Here is a 6,871-nt window from a genome sequence, read left to right on the forward strand (position 1 = left end):
GTCCATCATGCTCGACAGGGAAATATACTTGTAATTTATGCAAAACAAATATTATTAGACAGCTTTGTGTGAGATTTGATGGTACAAACAAAATTGTTTGCGATTTGTCCTGAAGTAGAACGGTAGAATCGATAACGTTCGAGTTGAATTTGTAATCGTAAAATCCTGGAACGGATATTAGTCGATATTAAAGCGTTATAACTAAGTCAAGATTCATACTTTATTACAAGACATTTTACAACACACAAGGAACGTGTCAATCGTCGAACTATAGCTTAGTTTTTATCCTAGTTACGTCATACTGTACTTCAAGGCTACGATAGTAATATTTATTTTACACGAATAGTATCTCGAATTCTTTCTGCAGTGGGTCACGTCACTTAGTGACCGAAATTTCATCGGTTAAATAAACCATTGTATATCATTATCGATGGTCATTTTCAAAAGAAACATATAAGGGAAAATACATTACACGAAATAAATCTTTAAATTTTCCATTGACATTTTCAAACTACCAAAGAAAAATTTAGATTACAAAAGAGCGGAAGCCGTGAATAATCTTTTGCGGTAACTCAGAAAATGATTACAAACCGTCGAAAAAATAAATAATAAACGGCTCGTAACGACTGTAACCGATCGATTCCATCCGACTCTTGCCAACAAATTTAATATCAAGATCCGTGGTAATAAAATTGAAAAGAAAACCGTCGACTGTACGAGAAACGCCCATTTTAAGCCAGGTTTCTGTAAAAATTTAATCGAAACGTAATTTGCCGGTTTCTCTTCCTCCTGCTCGTTCGAATCGAAGTTAATTTCCGTCGACTACGATTCACTGAACTCCCGCAAATGTCGTCGAGTTTCGCGTCGACGCTTTTAAAAAGTCATCGAAGCCTCGACGAGCCACGATCAAGCATCGGTATCTCATTAGTAGACAAACCGCAGCGCAAAGGGACTTCCCCTAACAACCTAATTTGTCTCGGGATGATTCTCAACCGAACCAGACGAAAATCGGCCGGCCACCGAACCGTGATATCAATTCATATTCCGTTTCAATGCGGGTACACCCAAACTCCCGAACCGAATCGTCGATGTTGAAAGATCTCGCGCTCCATATTCGCTTTTCGAAGCAAGTAGTTCGTATAATAGCCCCACAATTGTTCCAACAAAACCCAAACTGTACCCTGGTCGGACAATTATTCGTTTGCAATTTTATTTCCTACGCTTAACGACAGAACTACCGAACCAGTAAAAATCAGTAGTTTTAAATTTTCATTCGACGTTAGATTTACAATCTCAACATGACGAGTTTCAATGAAAATGTTTTATTGCGACATTTAGACAGTTAATTAATTTGTTTTTCCCACGTCCGTTTCTAAATTAAGTTGAAAATAAGGCGTATACTATCGTGTTTGCGTCAGACTCTGATAACGGTGCGCGCGAAGACCAACAGAGAGTACGCGCAGCAATTTTCAAAGCTAAATGTTTCGAAAAGTAAACGTCCTACGAAAAAAAAGCATCACGCAGTTTCGACTTATTTTTTTCCGAGGAATCAACACCAGCCTCGTTGTACTATACAGGGTGTTCGACCATCCTTGGGAAAAATTTTAATGGTAAGTTGAAAAATTTCAAATCGTTCTGGAAAAATTATTTTCAGTTGTACGTATCAATTACAATCGTTTTTCAAAAATCCTACCCACTTTCGAGAAAAAAATTCTTGACCGAAAATATACTGTGTGGCCAGAGAACTTTTTAACGAAGTCTCGATCGACAAATTAGTATTCTTGATCTTCGTCTTATTTTAGCCTCTAGAATCCCCCATTAAAATTTTTCCCCGGGGGTGGCCGAACACCCTGTATACCGCGTTCTGTATAATATCATTAGTTGCATATATCTTAATTTCAAATAAAATTCGTAAAATCAGTCTGAAATTTCTAAAAGAGTTCCTTACAGGTCACGAATCTATGGAAAACGCCTTTTTAGAATCCGCCTCATTCTCAACCCTGAAACTTCATGCAAAATATCGAGAATACCTTCGTTCGAGTGCTAAACACTTTGATACGGTTGGTTCGTTAAGATAACAATTGTTTTTTTTTTTTAAATTCGTCTTAAGATAATACAACCGTGGCACGATTTAAAAAAAAAGAAAAAACAATTTCGCGGTCCATTGGCGTAATTGGTTCTGGCATCGTTTCTGATATTAATATTGTTGTTATTTTTCTGTTAGAAACGGTGAACTATTAACGATGATAAACGAGTTTATCGAGCACGGTAATAAGTTCCTGGATTAAGGTTCGCGGCCGGTGTCGGAAAATTGTTTAATCGGGAATCACGGTATCACTGATAACGATCGATCTTGGATAGTCTGGCCGCGCGATTGTCCGGCAAGGGCCACCGATTAATTGGCCAATCGACGTTGATTTTATCGTTCCCTTTTTTGATTAACTGGCACAGTAGGATCGCCAAACACGTACTGGAAAGTACAAAATGGTTTGAGGGTCGATGGAGCCCGCGCAGGCCAGAACACTCCACATGCGCACCGACCTCTCTTTCGTAACAAGTAAATAAAAGGACTCGTCCGAGAGAACGTGTCTTCGTTCCTGATAAACGGAACTCGACCGTAGTTCGACGGAGAAACATTCATGATGCACGAGATTAAAACGTCTTCCGTGCAACGAATCAAACCCAACCGATTGCAACGGCTGGTAGCAATTCTTTGGAACACCCTGTACATTCGATTCATTTTTCTCGATAACACTGACCAATGATAAATATGTATTGCTCATCCAAGCAATCAATTCCAGTACCTGTAACATTAAATCAAAATATTGGCTCTAGTGTTTTTTGTAGTAAAGAAAGGGTTACTTTTGCCGACTTTTTATATTTTACGTGACTATTGTACCAAGAATGGCGTTTAATTAAAAAAATGAAATTGCACTTATCAAACGCACGGATGCACATAAATGCACAATATACAGACTGTAACGCATTCTGCAAATTGTTGAAATATCTGAAACCATTCAATTTCCCTTTATTACATTCCTTTCTACTTCAAATCTAATCGACAACATAATTCGATACAATTTAACGAGACATTCAAGAACGAGCATAGCTAAGTAAAAAAGTAGTTTGGAAAATTTAATTACCTCTATATTCCTACTATCTTAATACTTCAAATGTTTTATCGCTTCTTACGACTCTTTCGACACGACAATATTGGCCTGTATAAACCACGATAATATAACAATAAATATAAAATTAATTTGAACGTAAACAAGAAATAATGTTGTTCCATCGTTTTACGATATATTTTTATATATCACAGAAGAGAACCAAAATATTGTGGTCCGGTCACTGAACATGCTCGTTAAGACTAACGAAGCGTTTAACTTTAATTATACAATTTAACTTTGAAAATTCCCGTGTTGCGTGAGGAAGGGGGGGGGAAAAAAAAGTAAAAACCGCACGCGATAAAGTATCGCGTCGAGGCTGATTCGACGCAAAACTGCACAGCGAATTGCAGAAAGTGCATGTCGTTTTAACTAGAATCAACGAATGCAGGAATTACGAACCTTTCACCGATGCGTTTACCGAAAAAAAAATATTGTTACGTTAGCTTCTAGACTAGAGTCGAGACTATTGGAATATTTTTACGGTTCTTCGAATAGCACGAAATAACTTCGTATCCGTTATTCGTGGCCCGAATAAAAATATTTGCCCAACTCTGATATACAGGGTGTTCGGCTATCCCTGGGAAAAATTTTAATGGGGGATTCTAGAGGCCAAAATAAGACTAAAATCAAGAATACCAATTCGTTGATGGAGGCTTCGTTAAAAAGTTATTAACAATTAAATTCAAAAATTTTCAAATCGTTCTAAAAAAATTATTTTCGGTTGCGGGGGTCAATTACAACCATTTTTGGTGAATAGACATACCCCCGAAATCCTACCCACTTTCTAGAAAAAAATTCGAGGTGTGAAATTTTTCGACGGAAAAAAAAAATTTCAAATCGTTTTGGAAAAATTATTTTCGGTTGCAGGGGTCAATTACAATCATTTTTGGTCATTACACATACCCCCGAAATCCTGCTCATTTTTGAGAAAAAAATTCAGAACGGTCGGAAGTTTAAACGTTAATAACTTTTTAACGAAGCCTCCATCAACAAATTGGTATTCTTGATTTTCGTCTTATTTTGGCCTCTAGAATCTCCCATTAAAATTTTTCCCAGGGGTGGCCGATTACGCTGTAGAAAACTGTGATAAATAGGCCCAGCCCTGTTCAAGATTACAAATGCGTGTATACGCGACTTTTTCGTCCGCGTTACAAAATGGTTTTTTTTTAAATTGTTCCGTGACGATGAATGACGGATCGCTTTACCGTTACAGTTGCAAAACGCGCGGCACCACGTATATCACGCGTGTACATGGAAAGCAATCGTCCAAATGCGTGTGCGAACAAAGCGATCGAAATGAAAGAGTGAGCTGTGCACCGTGTCGCGGAACGCGATGATTCTAAAACGTTTCGCGATTTCCGCAACAGAATTTCGAGGGGAACGCACCGTATGTTGTTTCTTTTTCCACCGTTCATTTTACTACGTTGCTAGATATTACCACAAATTCGACGCCCACCGAAACGTGATCCGTGCTTGAATTCATAATCCTGATGTAACTACTAACGTTTTCCGTTATTACACGACCGTTACTACATGAAATTTTACATTAAAAAGGTTTTAAAGATAATGAGACGTATTTAATGACCATATTAATGGCCTTCAAATAATCTTGCTAGTTTAAAGGCGATCGAAAAATTCTACATTTTTCTTAATTATTTTGTGGTAAACGTTCAAAATGGTCTCCATTGGTTTCAAGCATTTTCAGGCGCCGGATGGAATGTTATTGCAAGCATGTACGATTCTTTCCTTCGTGTTTTTCGGTACGATAAAAATTTCATTGTAAACTTTATTTTTTATGTATCAACATGAGAATGAAACAGACTGTGCTGATGGACACCATTTTGTTCATTTATCGTAAAATAAGTAAATTTATTGGTTATACGTTTTCTCGTATTCGTAAAAATAACGAAGATATTAGGATGTACGAAATAGTACAGTGATTTTTTCACATCATATTTTATACTGTACATTTACAGTTTGTTCAAAACTATTTTGAAACAAATTATTGATTAACAAAATTTTGATCGAAAATTGCGCCCAAAATCCGGGTTTAAAGAGGTTGGGTTATAAGTATAATTAGTTGGAAAAAATTCTTAATAAAGATCTATGACAAAGGTTGATACATATCAATATTCAATTTCAACATTAAAACAACAAATGTATGTCTTTGAAGTGGTCTGCAAGATCATTTACAAATATCTATCCACCTGTAAGTGGTATGTCTGGCATCACAATAAGCCAGCAGTAAATAAATTCTTTTTAGCCAACATAAGTACAGTTGAATTTTATTTCATCTGCATTGCTACATTCACTCCTACTAATAGTATAATTGCTTCATTGTCACAATTACTTTTGTTAATTCTACTAGTGTATTTAAAATTTCATGCGTCTGAAACCATCCCACAGTGATATAGAAATTTTATTTTAACATAGACTTTATTAGGACAGACTAAATGAAACTACAAATTTTTCATAGATCCTAGAAAAACACCTTGAAACAGTTTTTATATCTAAATAATTAAAATATGTCAGAACATTATGTTATTCTATAGTAAATCATTTGTTCTTAAATCTATTTCAAATTAAAGACAGATGGTTTCCCAATATTTGAAAGTAAATTTTAAAAATCTATACATTATAAGAAACTATGAAGAAAGAAATGAAAATGTGCCTTGGAATATACAAAATATCATACATAGTTCTTGATTGTTTTCTTATTTTGCTTTAATAAAATCTTATGTTTATTCCTCATAAACGTTTATGTAATTATAAATGACATTATGTTAATTCGTAGGTCTATTCTAAATCGTCGTAAGAATAAATCAAATTCGCTAGATTCAAGCTAGAATTTATGATAGAAAAAAATAAATATTTTCAACGTGACATCATTAAATCTAATTTAGCATATAATTTGCTAATAGAGCGTCGCTCTTTAAGCAGATGAAACAAAAATCAACAACAACGTGCCGAAAATCAACTGTGCATAATACGAAGGACAAATGTTCGGTAACAGGTGACTAACAATACGACGACGAAAAAAGAAAACTGTCAGAGTGGCACTTGTCCATATTAACAAACTGTCAGGCAGCCGAATCAACCGTGGCCATCTGTTTCTGATATGGACTAAAACCGTTGTGAAACACTTACCTACGACGTGACTAATACTCCATAGGCTACTCGACAAATGAATCACGCATTAAGTCAAAAAATTAAGTTTCCCGTCAGCTAAATCGGATACAACGCTACCATCAGAGCAACGAACAGGCACATACGCGGCTGTCACCACTTAAATTGTCATCACGATAGATTGTCCACGCGCACTGTTACCAACATTACAATCGTTACGGAAGCATCAAGAGAATTATTTTTGCCGCGTTTTCAAGATTCCCGTACGGCATACGGTTTTCACCGATATCTCTGATTTTAAGTCCCACAGAATTAAAAAAGTTCGGAAACAACGATTGTCCATGCTTCTTGATTTTGCAGAAAGAATTGTCAAAGTATTCGCATTTACGATCAGAAATATTCTTTAACGTTAAGTTTCTACATTAAGCGTGTTTACATTGCTATAACGAACTTTAAGTAACTAGATCAATGGGTGACACGAATTTGTACCACGTCAGGAGAAAATTACTAAATAACGTTTCCTCTCCTTTCCTTCTAATTGTCCCACAACAATATTTAAACTTTATAATTGACTA

At 35.8% G+C, this 6,871-nt stretch overlaps 1 protein-coding gene across 2 annotated transcripts in view; it reads right to left on the reverse strand.

Annotated features, from left to right (window-relative positions):
* Evi5 (ecotropic viral integration site 5) overlaps positions 1–6,477 on the reverse strand; it is a 472,270-nt gene extending 465,793 nt beyond the window's left edge. Inside the window, exon 1 of one of the 2 annotated variants that reach the window (XR_013080156.1) lies at positions 6,318–6,477. The gene's annotated coding sequence lies outside the window, so the exon portion shown is untranslated. Of the gene's footprint in view, positions 1–5,377; positions 5,465–6,317 lie in introns of those variants that run through there. The other variant, XR_013080158.1, reaches the window with a different exon arrangement.
* Positions 6,478–6,871: the final 394 nt, after the last annotated feature.

The sequence above is a fragment of the Colletes latitarsis genome, chromosome 8, assembly GCF_051014445.1.
Source record: "Colletes latitarsis isolate SP2378_abdomen chromosome 8, iyColLati1, whole genome shotgun sequence".
Taxonomy (NCBI): Eukaryota; Metazoa; Arthropoda; class Insecta; order Hymenoptera; family Colletidae; genus Colletes; species Colletes latitarsis.